Genomic DNA, 14,748 nt, shown 5'->3' on the forward strand with positions numbered 1-14,748 from the left:
TAGTCTGGTATATGTTCTTCTTAAAGTCTGGTTAGGAACAATTAGGCAAATTTGAGGTTGATTGAATGTTTTAATTTCACTGAGTTGTGAGTACAGTGTTAGCAAATCTGATTTAGTCTGTGCTAAGTGGATGATCCATTTTGGCCTCTTGAAGACACCCCAGCTTCACTCCATTTGCTATCAAGAAATGTCTGGAGGCACTGGATATGGCAAAGGCTATGAGCCCCTACAATAGTTCTGAAGATGTGTAGACCAGAACTAGTCACATATCTAGCCAAGCTGTTCCAGTACAGCTACAACACTGGCATCTACCTGTAATATGGAAAATTACCCAGGTTTGTTCAAACATGGGACAGAACAAAATAAATTCAACCCTACCAATTACTGCCCCATTATTCTACTCTGGATCATCAATAAAATGATGGAAGGGATAATCATCAGTGCTATCAAGCTTAATAATAACCTGCTCACAGGTGTTCAGTTTGCGTTCTACCAGGGTCATTCACCACCTAACCTTGTTCAATCCTTGGTTCAAAAATTGATAAAAGAGCTCAATTCCAGAAGTGAAAGTGACTGCTCTTGACATCAAATCTGCATTTGACCAAGTGTGGCATTCAAGATCCCTTGAAAAACTAAAGTCAGTTAGAACAGGGTGAAACACTGCACTGGCTGAAGTCGGACCTAGCACAAAGGAATAAAAAAAAACGAAAAAATCTGGAGAAACTCAGCTGCTTTGGCAGCATCTGTGGAGAAAGAAGCAGTTGATCTTTGAGTTTGATATGACTCCTCTTCAGAAAAAGTCATATCAGACCTAAAATGTTAATTCTATGTTTATAGCACAAAGGAAGACGGTTGTGATTGTTGGAGGTTAGTCATCTCCAGGACGACATCATCAGCGCAAAGTTATCTCTGCAGAAGTTCTTCAGTGTCATAGTCATAGTGATATACAGCACGGAAACAAACCCTTCAGTCAAACTCATCCAGGCCGACCAGATATCCTAAATTAATCTAGTCCCATTTGCCAGCATTTGGCCCATATCCCTCTAAACCCTTCCTATGCATATACACATCCAGATGCCTTTTAAATGTTATAATTGTACCAGCCTCCATCACATCTGGCAGCTCATTCCATATCGTACCACCCTCTGCGTGAAAAAGTTGCCCCTTGGGTCCTTTTTAAATCTTTCTATTCTCACCTTAAACCTATGGCCTCTGGTTTTGGTTTTGGACCCCCCCCCCCCCCCCCCACCCCAGGGAGACCAGAATTGCTTGCAGTATTCCAATAGTGGCCTAAGCAATGTCCTGTACAGCTGCAACATAACCTCCCGTCTTATACACAATCATCTTTAGCTGCTTTGTCAATAACCTTGCCTCAATTACAAAATAATATTTGTGGGAGTGCTTGCTGATGACAAGTCCTCAGATGTTGAAGCAGTCCAAATGCAAACACTGAGACCTGGACAATGTTCAGGTTTGAGCTCATAAGTAGCAAGTAGCATTTGCACCACACGAGCGCTAAGGCTCGACCATCTCCAACAAGAGAAAATCTATTCGTACCCCTTGAATTTCAATGTCATTAGCATTGCAGAATCCCCCACTATCAACATCTTAGGGGAAGCTGAACTGGACTATCCATCTAAATACTGTCTCTGCAACAGCAGGTCAGGGTCTAAGAATCCTGAGTAAATAACTCCCCTCTTGACTCGCCAAAGCCTATCCACTATCTATAAGGCACAGGTCAGGAGTGTGATGGAATACTCTCCACTTACCTCTGAGTGAAGCTCCAACAACACTCAAGAAGCTTGACATTTGCCTTGCTCCTTTTCCTAACTGTTTCAGTCTTAGACTGATCTCTATTCTCACTGTCTCCCTGAGTTCCCCCTTCCCTTACTAGTTTGTATGTAATGAGCTGCCATGGAAGTGGTGCAGGCTAGTACAAGCATCTGAATGGGTATATGAATAAGAAAGGTTTAGAGTGATATGGGCCAAATACTGGCAAATGGGACTAGATTAATTTAGGATATCTGGTCGGCATGGACGAGTTGGACCGAAAGGTCTGTTTTCATGCTGTACAGGTCTGACTATGACCATCAGAACAAAGCAGCCCACTTGATTGGGGCAACATTCACTCTCAAACTACTAATGCTCAATAGTAGCAGTGTCTACCTCCGACAAGATGGACTGCAGAAATTCACCAAGGTTCCTTTATCAGCACCTTCCAAATGCATGACCACTACTCTGTTGAAAGGCCAGGCTGTAGATGCATGAGAACATCCCTACCTGCAAGTTCTCCTCCAAAGCACTCCCCATGCTGTCTTGAAAATATACCACCATTCCTTCATTGTCATGGAGATATTTTTAATCAGTCTGTTTGGACATGTTATTGTACACCTCCAGAGCAGATGGGAGTTGAACCTGGACCTTCTAGAGGTAGAAACATCACCGCTGTGATTCAAGAGCTCCTCACCCAGTCTTCCATTTGATGCAGACTGTCTCTAGTTCCCCCATTTGCCCACAAAATACAGTCAACAATTTTAATGAAGTATCTCAGAAGTGGGGCTTGAATCCACGCCTTTTAACATACAGAAATGAGCATGGCCTACCAAATCAGTCATAGTGATGGAAAATCTTCAGACCAGACTGCAATTCAGATTGAAAGTCAGGTATATTCAAGTCTTTCAATAAAAGTTACTGTTGAGGTTTCAGAGTTTGAGATTTTAGAGACACTGATATTTAGAAATATTCTCAGAAATATTTTACTGAGAGATCTTTTCAGCTGGTCCTGCTTTAAGGTTTCTTAATTTCCCAAGAAAGAGAGAGGCCTGCTTATTGCACATTTTGAAAGTCTTTTTCCCGTCTTGTGACACATGAGATGTCCGGGTAAAACAGAAACTAACTCCATGATATGTTGCTAAGCCGCCTGCTAAACGTAGGCCCCACCTTTTCCAAACTGTGTTTTGCAATTAAAGCCATAAATGTCATCTTTTATCTCTCTTAGAAGATTTTCTTGTCTCCTTTCTAAAGTTAGACTTTTCAATAATTAATAGATAAGTCACAGGTCACATCACAACTTGACTTCCACTTTCAAAAAGAAACACATGCATTTTCAAAATCTTGATAACTCCTTTTAATTCAATATGTTCCAACAGTTCCGTATTCCAATTCTTCCTAACATCCCCTACTCCTTGAGGGATACGTGAACATTCTATATATGAAATGAAAGAAAGATACAAGGCTAGCTTTAGTGGCAGAGACAAATAAAAACAGTTCTGAAAGCAAAACAATTGAAATATTTTATATCAGATGCTGGAAATCTGAAATGAAAACAAAATGCTGGGAATTCTTTGGGTCAGACAGCAACAGGAGAGATGTGTTAATGTTTCAGGTCACATACTCTAAAGAACATCAACCTGAAGCATTAACTCTTTATCTCTCCATAAATGATACTTGACCTACTGAGTATTTCTAGCATTGTTAATTTTATATTCAGAATTCCAGCACCTAAAGTATTTTGCTTTTCAAATCAAAGTTTTAGTTTAGCTTCTGTAAACAATAGTAAATAGATCATGAATGGTGTGTGAGGTGAAATTTAACTGAGAAAGGAATACAAAGGGACTATGGTGTAAAATTCTGCAGGAATGGTTTCCTAGCATTGTTACTTGTCAAACTTTGCCTCTGATATCCATTACTTGTTCTTCCAGTGAGATATCACAGGGATGAGTGATGCCCTTCCTTCAGTGGCCTGCTCCCTCTTCATTAGTTTTTACTGTAATCAAGGAACTGCATTAGTGTCGGAGTCTGAGATATATTAAGCAAGTGCACGTCAAAGTAAAAAGGTTGTTGGTGTGCATGATAGCAGAGGTGAAGAAAGTAAAAGATGAGCAGAATGTGCTGTAGTAAGAGGTGGTGTAATTGAGAACAGATTGCTGATAATGGGGATGAAAGTTTGAGAGTATTGGGCTACAAGTAATGTTGTAAGGCTGAGGAGGTGAGCTGAATTGAGGGATGAGTTTGAAGGCTAGACTTGTAGATCACTGACTTTTTTTTAGTTCACATTTCAGCCATGTCCTAAGAATCATGTTCATGGTGCTGACAAACTGACAGTTTTGTCCACTCAATTTACCTTGACATCGTCCTGATGACTCCAACACCAGTATCAGGAAAAAAAACCAGCAGTGGTTACATTTTCTGATGAAGGGTCTAGGCCCGAAACGTCAGCCTTTCTGCTCCTATGATGCTGCTTAGCCTGCTGCGTTCATCCAGCTCTGCACCTTGTTGTCAGCAGTGGTTACAGCTTGTTTCTTGCCTCCTAATGTATGGAATATTTTTGTGACAGCTGTCTACACTCAAAGCCAAAGTGCAGGCTACTTGAAATGCCCACAAGGCATTTAAACTCTTCTTTAAGTTGAGGATCAATATTAAATAAATTCAAACCATTATCTCATGATACCACAACTTGCATACCTTTCGTCCAATGTCTTGAACATATTGATCATTGGTGTTTATACTAAATGGATAACTGTTTTATCCTTCGGAGTGAGAACCAAGTAACATTCTGCTCTGCATCATTTGAGTTCTAACTTCTTTCAGCCATTTATGACAGGCAGGTTATAACTATCATAAATATTTGTTTCAGTCTATTTCACTGTCAGCTACAGAAGAGTTTGTCTGATGATCAGCACTCTGGTTCAATAAATCAATCTTTAGAAGATTTCTACTTGATACATACTCTGCCCATCATTTTGGAATTCCTGCATGGAAGGATTTTGTTATGGTTATATGTTTTGCTTCTTTGATTTCTTTATTGTGTTTGCTCCGCTAAAATGAGGGCACTTTAAATCTTAATTTGAAATAAAATTCAAATTGCTACTCTTAATTCCATACTGTTTTGGAGAAGACTCATACTTAATCATTTTCGTGGACTTGAGTTTGAAGGATTTGAGGATTCTTGGATTTTTCTTAAGAGGCCACTGAAAGGACAATTGAACATATTTAAACAATGCATTTCTTGAAAGTCATATGTCTTGTGATAGTTGCTTGTTTCCTGAAACCCCTCTACATGGGTTTACCATTATTAGATTGCAGCTTCTGCTTTAGAGATGGCATTTTTTTAGTTGGTGGCCAGCTCAGGAAGGAAAAGAGTGCAGATGCAAGAACTGCAGATGCTGGAGTCAGAGTCAACAGAGTGTCTACTTTTGAAGAAGGATCCTAACCCGAAACTTTGACGTTCCTCCTCCTCTGATGCTGCCTGACCTGCTGTGTTCTTCCAGCTCCACACTCTGTTGACTCCCAGATCACACTCCTGTTTCTGAAAAAATTTCTGTGATTGGTCCAATGTGGTTTGCGTGGCCCTTGTCCAATCTAATTCCTGACTGACCTCCTTTACAGCATGCTTGATATTGTTTCCTGAGAAATGTACATTGGCAAATATCCTAGAGACATATTCTTCTGCTCGGCAATATCCTTCTTTGAGTGGTAGAACATCAGATGAACAGCTGTCTGAACATTCCATACCTGATCCTTATTTGCCTTCAAAAACTAAGACCCATTGGCCAAAAGTGTTTTTTAGAACATAGAACATTACAGCACAGTACAGGCCCTTCGGCCCACGATGTTGTGCCGACCTATTATCCTACTAAGATAAATCTACCTTGCATACCCTACATTTTACTATCCTTCATGTGCCTATCCATGAGTTGCTTAAAAGTCTCTAAAGTATCTGACTCCACTACCACTGCTGGCAGCGCATTCCACATGCCCACCACTCTCTGTGTGAAGAACCTACCTCTGACATTTCCCCTATACCTTCCTCCAATAACCTTAAAATTATGCCCCCTCGTAATAGTCATTTCCACCCTGGGAAAAAGTCTCTGACTATCCACTCTATGCCTCTCATCATCTTGTAAACCTCTATCAAGTCGCCTCTCACTCTTCTTCACTCCAATGAAAAAAGCCCTAGCTCCCTCAATCTTTCATCATAAGACCTGCCCTCCAGTACAGGCAGCATCCTGGTAAATCTCCTCTGCACTCCTGTCTAAAGCTTCCACATCTTTCCTGTAATGAGGTGACCAGAACTGAACACAATATTCCAAGTGTGGTCTAACCAGAGTTTTATAGAGCTGCAGCATAACCTCATGGCTCTTAAACTTAATTCCCCTGCCAATGAAAGCCAACACACTATATGCCTTCTTTACAACCCTATCAACTTGGGTCACAACTTTGAGGGATCTATTCAAATTCGACGTTCCAAAATGAATCACTTCACACTTTTCTGGGTTAAATTCCATCTGCCACTTCTTTGCCCAGCTCTGCATCCTGTCAACGTCCCATTGCAACCTACAACAGCCCTCCACGCTGTCCACAACTCCACCAACCTTCGTGTCATCGGCAAACTTGCTAACCCACCCTTCCACTTCCTCATCCAAGTCATTTATAAAGATCACAAAGAGCAGAGGTCCCAGAACAGATCCCTGCGGCACACCACTGGTCACTGAGCTCCAGGCTGAATACTTTCCATCTACTACCACCCTCTGTCTTCTATTGGACAGCCAGTTTTGTATCCAGACAGCCAAATTTCCCTGAATTCCATGCCTCCTTACTTTCTGAATGACCCTACCATGTGGAACCTTATCAAATGCCTTGCTAAAATCCATATACACCACGTCCACTGCTCTACCTTCATCCATGTGTTTTGTCACATCCTCAAAGAATTCAATAAGGCTTGTGAGGCATGACCTGCCCCTCTCAAAGCCATGCTGACTATTTCTAATCAAACTGTGCTTTTCCAAATAATCATAAATCCCAAAGTGAATCTCTACAGAGATAAATACATTCTTCTTTTTCCCCAGTGTTTTTGAGTCTGTACATGTTGATTTATTTAGAATTTTTTTTATATTGCAACCTAAGTGCATGAACTAGTTTTATATTATCATTGAATATATTTTCTTTAGAACACACATTATTGATTTATTATAAAGAAAGCTGATTGACACACAGATCTATCTTTCTAAGGTCCAAAATGGATGATTCGTACTTGTCCACATCAAACTTCATTTAATTTCTATAAAATTTTCTGTTCCCATCCACACTGTTTACCATGTTGCGCAACTTAATCTCGTCACCAAACATTTGACATAATAGTTTCAGGGTGGCATGGTCAGCAACATTCGCGAATCCTGAATACTGAAGTAATCCATATATAAATGAATCATCAATGCAGTGTTTGTTGGATAATATCCAGCTTTAGGCTGACAATTTGTAAGTAAGATGTGTGACACAAGGGCCAAGCAATAGCCAACAAGGGAAGATCTAACCATCACCCCTTGGCATTCAGTGGCATTACCATTGCTGAATTCCCCCGTTATCAATGTTCTGGGCTATCACTGAACTGGACGAGCTATGTGAATACTGTGGCTACAAGAGTAGATCTGAGGCTAGGAAAATTGCAGAAAGTAACTCACCTCCTGATTCCACAAAGTCTGTCCATCACCTACAAGGATACAAGGCAGGACTGTGCTGGAATACTTCCCATTTGCCTGGATGAGTGCAGCTCCAGCAACACTCAAAACCTGACACCATCTAGGACAAAACAAACTGCTTGATTGGCACCACAGCCACAAACATTCAAACATCTACCACCAATACTCAGTGGCAGCAGTATGTTATGTGTTTTCTTCCTCAAATATTTATTTCCTCATCTACATATCTCTTTTAGAATTCTGTGTGTACAATTCTGGTTGCCCTTCTATAGAAAGGACGATATTAAACTTGAGAGGATGCAGAAATGATTTACAAGGAGGTTACTGGGACTGGAGGGTTCAAGTCATACGGAGAGGCTGAAGAGGGTGGGGTATTTTTCCCTAGATTGTCAGGTGACCTTATAGAGGTTTATAAAATCATGAGGGGTATGGATAGGGTGAATAGCCAGTCTTTTTCCTAGTGTGGGGGAGTCCAAAACTAGAGAGCATGGGTTTAAGGTGAGAGAGGAAAGATTTGAAAAGGACTGGAGGGATAACATTTTCATGCAGGGAATGGTGCATGTATAGAATGAACTGCCAGAGGAAGTGGTAGAGGTGACTATAATTCCAACATTTAAAGGGCATCTGGATCAGTTTATGAATTGGAATAGTTTGGAGGAATATGGGCCAAATTCTGGCAAATGGGGCTTGGTCAGATTGGGATGTCTAGTTGGCAGGGATGAATTGAACCGAAGAGTCTGTTTCTATGCTGTATGACTCTGATCTTTTTAAGTCTACTATAAAGGATATGTTAGGCCATACCTGGAAACAGGTAAAGCAATTTTTTGATGGAGTAATAGGACAAGTGAAAGACAGTGCACTCCTCCCACTGTGGCCTTAACAGTACCTCTTGCTCCTCTCCTACGGATGTTTATCACTTTTCCAAAAACTTTTATGAGTTTCATGTATACCACATCAAGTGTGATTTATCCCCAACCGTTATATATCATGTCCTCAAAGAGCTCTGTATCAGAGGTTTCTGAAACCCCCCTTGGCTACTTCTAATTATTTTCTCTGCATCTCTCTGTTTTGTGATTCCATTTTTAATTAATGATACTATTTGGATTTTATGTTTGTGATATCTCAAATATTAAAAATATAGTGAATACAAATGGGTAGAAACCGGCATGAAATGTTTGAAAAGTCCGCAATTAGCCCATAATTTTAATAGTTTGAATTTAACTGGAGATCCTAAAGCAGAAATCTGCAGGTTGTGCACTCGATTACTGGTAAAATGCAACTTTCATGTAACACTACATGTGGTTTTTCCACTCATTTCTCATAAAGAAGTAGTGTACACTGGATCCCCTACAATGGGACATTGCATGATGACTTGGGGACAGAGGAGAAGGTGCATATATTCTCAAACCTGAAAGAAAAGATCCGGCTGGAGGAGGTCCTCCAGAGGAGGAGGAGCACGCAAGTCCTGAAACTGCAGTAGTGGAAGAGCCTAGGGGAGGAAAAGGTACCATCTTGTGATCCATGACCAACTGTTAGACCATAAGAAATAGTAACAGGAGTAGGTCGTTCGACCGCTGAAGTTGTTTGACAGAATCATGGCTGATTTAATATTTCTCACGTCCACTTTCCTGCCTTTTCCCTTGATTCCTCCATTGATCAAAGATCTAACTATCCCAGTCTTAAATATACACCAGGAGTCTGTCCCCACTATTCATGCTCTGCTTGTCTTCATATCCTCCCATTCCTCATCCAGACCAAGGGAGCGCCATAGCCCTTTTCTACTGGTTCTATGTGTATCATGTCCATTAAGCTGGAGTGGATAGGGTGGATAGCCAAAGTCTTTTTCCTAGTATGGGGGAGTCCAAAACTAGAGAGCATAGGTTTAAGGTGAGAGAGGAAAGATTTGAAAAGGACCGGAGAGATAACATTTTCATGTAGGGAATGGTGCATGTATAGAATCAGCTGCCAGAGGAAGTGGTGGAGATGAGTATAATTCCAACATTTAAAGGGCATCTGGATCAGTTTATGAATTGGAATATTTTAGAGGAATATGGGCCAAATTCTGGCTCCCTTGGTCTGGATGAGGAATGGGAGGATATGAAGACAAGCAGAAGATGAATAGTGGGGACAGAGTCCTGGTGTATATTTAAGACTGGGATTGTTAGATCTTTGATCAATGGAGGAATCAAGGGTTATGGGGAAAAGGCAGGAAAATGGACGTGAGAAATATTCAAAACATGAATTCTCTTTTGTTGAAGTCCACAGAAAATTTGCAGAAAAATGTGGCTCGAAAGTTGATGAAATCATAGAATCCTTACAGTGTGGAAAGAGGCCATTCAACCCATCAAGTCTGCACCAACCTTCTGAACGGCATCTCTTCTGAACAGATCCATTCCGTGCCCTATCTCCAAAATCCTACATTTGTCATGGCTAATCATCTAGCCTGCTTATCCCTGAACACTACAGACAATTTAGCATGGCTGATCCACCTAATCTGCACATCTTTAGTCTATGGGAGAAAACTGGAGCACCTGGCGGAAACCCCTGCAGGCATGGGGATAACATACAATCTCCACACAGCCACCCAAGGCTGGAATCAAACCTGGATCCTGGTCACTGAGGCAGCAGTGCGAACCATTCAGCCACCATGACAAAATATATCAAAATGTCTCTTAACATGTTTGAGGTGCTCATCACAATTCTGGTAGCAACCAAATATTACAGTGATTGTCACTCTGAGTAGTGCTTGAAAGTGATATTGATACTGCGTATGGTTTCACATAGTGGTTCCCATTGAGAGAGAGAGGGGGCTAGGATAAATACTAACCAGCAAAATGCTTTGTGGCCTTCTTCATGAGTAATTGCAGGCATTTGTTCAAATCACTAGGTAATTATTTCTGGTGTAGGCTTCAACCTCTTTTTACCAAGACAGTGACAAGCTAAACAAAGGTGGAAGGAGCCAACTCTGCCATTCAGTAATGTCATGGCTGATTTATTTGTGGTCTCAACTCCACTCTCCTATCTGCCTCCCATAACCTCTGACTCCCGTGTCTGATTCTAGCTTCAATAAATTCACTGAACGAGCTGGCACTGCTGTCTGGGGAAGAACCAGTGTGTTAGCTCAAGTTCTCACCTTAACCACTTCAGAGAACTAATAGCACCTAAATGTAGTCAGGAAATATGCCCCAATGTCTTCTCCTCAAATTCAACTTTCTGGAAGACATCTATCAATCTTTCAGGCTTCACTCTGTTAAAAATGTGTTTGTAATCAATGATGGATTTTTATTTAATTTCCTTCATTTTTATTGAACTAGTTGCCTCCACCTGGAGGCTCATTAAAGAATCAATTGCCACTTCATATGCCCAGTATACTTTACAAAAGAGGCAAAAGGCATTTTAGTGGTTAACATTTATCATAGCCCCCTCGCTGAACAGTTGCCAATTGTTTGCAACCAAACATGGTGATGATGTCAATTTCAAGCACTGCTTCTTACTGTTTTACATTTACAAATCATATCGAAACCACTTTTCTTGTTTGCTTTCCATCTCTAAGATCAAACTTATGTTCAGCTAACTGCCAATCTTACTTCCTAATATTCTTAGCAACGTTATAACAATACGGTTCCTGGAAGTGACAGCGTAAATTGGTTCAAATCCTGACTCCAAACATGGATCCAACAGAAATAATTTTAATACTTTTCACAAGACTCCTACATTTAAAGCAGATGTACAAAGAAATAAAAACAACATTATTCTACTTTAATTTCTCAGATATGTACCTTTTCAAGTATATTTCAAGGCTACGGTATTCCACCTTCCACTAAAGCTCACAGTCTGCAACTCTAATTACTGCATGCCACATCTTACCTTAAACGCTCTCACCCACCCTAGTCCTTCAAGGTGCCTCCTCACTAACTCAGAACAACCACACTTTATCTACCTGCATCAGCACCAACAGCTGTGCCAGCCACTTTGATCTCACTCAATCCCTCCCTATGTCTCATTCCAGGACAAAACAGCTCACAAGAGGATGCAGGAAATCAAGATGGATGGCAGAGTGCCTCACTCCCTTTAAGGAGAGAATCTTTGCCTTAGTAGGGGAGAAGAGAGACAGCTCATAAAATGCTGACGCCTCCATAATCAGCAACCATGGAAGATTAGCTGACAAGTGCTGCGCTGCTCTCTCCTTACTGTTCCTGTGAATATATTCTTAATATTGCAACTCTTTCTATTTGTCTTCAGCAGATACTAGTGGCATCTGCACAGCATACACCCTGAAGAGAGTGGCTACTCAAGACATTACCTCCTCCTCCGCCACCACTGACGAAGAAGCCACAGATCCCTCCGAGAAAGCACCAGGAAGGCTGCCTCCTGCATCCGCCACCAGATCAGATACTGACATCTCAGTGGTTATGTTGGCCACAGTACACTCAGGAGCATATTCTGGTGAGCACATCACTGTCACATTTCTGCACTTGGCCAAGAAAGAAACGCCCAGGTCACTGGCACTCGGAGAGACCAGACAGTGCTTCACCCCAGGCAGGTGATAGCAATTCACAAGTTCAGTTAAATGCACAGGCAGACACAGGTACAGCAGAGTGGTTTGTTGGAGGCACTGGGCAAACTTATTCAAAGGTTGAAAGAGTCTGCCAACATCATTTGCACTATGCTGCCTCTAGCATGGAGCAGCTGGCTGCCTCAATGGAAAGTCAGGTCCAGCGCGCTCAAAGTCTGCAAGAAATGCACAGAGACCTGCACTCCATTGATATAGCCAATGACAAGGTGACAAGAGGATAAGGCACCTTGATCCCACTCCAGTGCATTTTCCTCAAAAGGCAGGGTGGTGCCAGTAAGTAAACCAGTCAGAGAAAGAACTGCACACAGACCTTCCACAAGTCTCTTCTCACCAGAGGTGTCAGGAACCTTCACATCCATCTTGCCTGCCACTCTCAACCCAGCAGGAGTTGGAGCCAAAGAGGGTGAACCTACATCTGGGCATGACCCACTTAGGACGTGTAGGCCCTCTATCAACAAAGGCTCCCAGGGTGGCCTGCCCAAAATTCCAAGGCCAGGCAGGCTCCCTCCACAACACCTGCAGGCTATATCTAGATTTAGGAGGGAAAGGAAGAAAATGGCTTTGTGAGGGCATATAGGTAGCATGAGTGACACTTCATTGGGAATATGTTAACACATTTGTAAGTGTTCATGTTTCATCAGCTGTAAGGATATGATATATTAGCAGCAACTATAAGAATGAAGGTAGAGGCTAGCCAGCCTTAGTGCCATACATTGTTCTAATTCTAAGTGATAGCCATTCTTTTCATAGCACTCACAACAGCATGAAATTTTGACAGGTTTGAACAAGATGTTGTAAAGTGTTAGGGCTGTAACCTTAACTTTTACTAAACAGTAAGAGCTGTATCGAAAGATCAGAGCATCAAGCTGTACTTGCAGTTGGGATTACACAGTAGATCTGGTCTCGGCAGCATCAACACATTTACAGTCAGTGAAAGGTGACTTCTTGCAACTTAGTTTCATTGAAAGATATTCACAAAGATGACCTTACTGTTCCGCTTTGGCTGATTCTGCTGTTGTGTAGGATGCTGGTGCTGGTCTGCCTGATGAACATCCTCACGTTCTTTCTTGGTACAATGCTGAGGCTGTCATAAATCTGTATCATCCATCCCATACCTCATTGCATCCTCCAGTTGTTTAGAGCAGAGATTTCAAGGATCAAACTGCATCCTTTGTCTGGAGAGTAATAGTATGAAGCCCCAGTCATGACCTGCATGGAAAACATGTGGAGAAGCCATCCTATGACCCTTGATGTTGTATTGCAAAAACCTTGGACAGCATGATATGGCAGTCAGACCTCTACTTTTGGCAAGAGTACAGCACTACTGCCTTTTTCCTCATCCACATGGCATTCCATCGATGACAAGTGACTGTAACTTTCCAGCATCTGCATGGGGCCTTGCAGCCCCCCAAGGGTGCATTCTCAGCTCCCTAGTGTACTCCCTGTACACCCACAACTGTGTTTCCAAATTCCAAACGAACGCCATCTACAAGTTCACTGACAACACTACCGCAGTAGGATGGATATCAAACAATGATGAGTCAATACAGAAAGGAGATAGAGGGCTTGGTGATGTGGTGCAATGAGAACAACCTCGCTCTCAATATCAACAAAACTAAAGAACTGATCATTGACTTCAAAAAGGAGGAGAACATGCCCCTATCTATATTAACGGAGCTGAGATTGAGAGGTAGAGACTGTCAAGTTCCTAAGAGTGGCAATAACTGACAACCTGTCCTGGACTTCCCACATAGATGCGACGGTTAAGGAGGCACAACAATGCTGCCTCTTCCTCAGGCAGCTCAGGAAATTTGGCATGTCTATAAAATCCTTCACCAACTTTTACAGCTGCACCACTGAAAGCATGCTGTCCTTGTGCATAATGGCTTGGTATGGCAACTGCTCTGCCCAGCACAATAAGAAACTACAGAAGGTTGTGTGCACAGCCCAGACCATCATGGAAGCATTCATGAACTCCATTTACATGGATCATTGCTGCGGACAGGCTGCCAACATCATCAAAGACCCATCATACCCCAGCAATGCTCTCCTACAGACACTTCCATCAGGCAAAAGATGCAGAAGCTTGAACACACGCAACAGCAGGTTCAAGAATAGCTTCTTCCCTGCTGTTATCAGACTGATGAATGGACTCTCTAATGTCAAATAATGCTAATCTTGCACTTGCCTAGTGCATGCCCTATACAATGTAACCTCTGTCCCATTTTGTTTTTGACCCTATGATCTATATGTCCTTGCTTACTATGACCTGCTGGTACTGCTCATAAACAAAGCTTTTCACTGTACTTGGGTACAGATGACAATAAATAAATCATTATGCTACTATCTATGGCTGCAAGCTCTGCAGTAGAGGTCAACTCCATATCAGCTGGAGGTAATGCTAGTCGTGGGCTTATGGATACATGTGTTCCTCATCCATTTATGTAGCAGCTTTTTAATGCTGTGGACACATAGGGACAACTACAACTTTTATGCCTGGATTCACAGGGGCAGTTCCCATGAGCTACTATGAATAATTTTGGAAACAAAACAGCTCCTCAGTAGTGTAATGAGTCAGCAGTTGTAGCACACACAAATAACATTTCAACAGTGTCTTTCAAATACTGAGACATAGAGGACTTGATAAGGAGGTGAATGTGTCTACATAGGCAGTGCACATGGGCATTGCGCTGC

General features: G+C 41.8%; 1 long non-coding RNA gene across 1 annotated transcript; it reads right to left on the reverse strand.

Annotated features, from left to right (window-relative positions):
• Positions 1 to 3,103: 3,103 nt before the first annotated feature.
• Positions 3,104 to 4,239, reverse strand: LOC125483261. Its single transcript, XR_007262207.1, has 2 exons — positions 4,124 to 4,239; positions 3,104 to 3,205 (listed from the first exon to the last, which is right to left on the reverse strand). It is a non-coding gene; the product is annotated as an uncharacterized LOC125483261 (long non-coding RNA).
• Between the last annotated feature and the right edge of the window lie 10,509 nt (positions 4,240 to 14,748).

Source organism: Rhincodon typus, chromosome 1 (genome assembly GCF_021869965.1).
Source record: "Rhincodon typus isolate 14 chromosome 1, sRhiTyp1.1, whole genome shotgun sequence".
Classification (NCBI taxonomy): Eukaryota; Metazoa; Chordata; class Chondrichthyes; order Orectolobiformes; family Rhincodontidae; genus Rhincodon; species Rhincodon typus.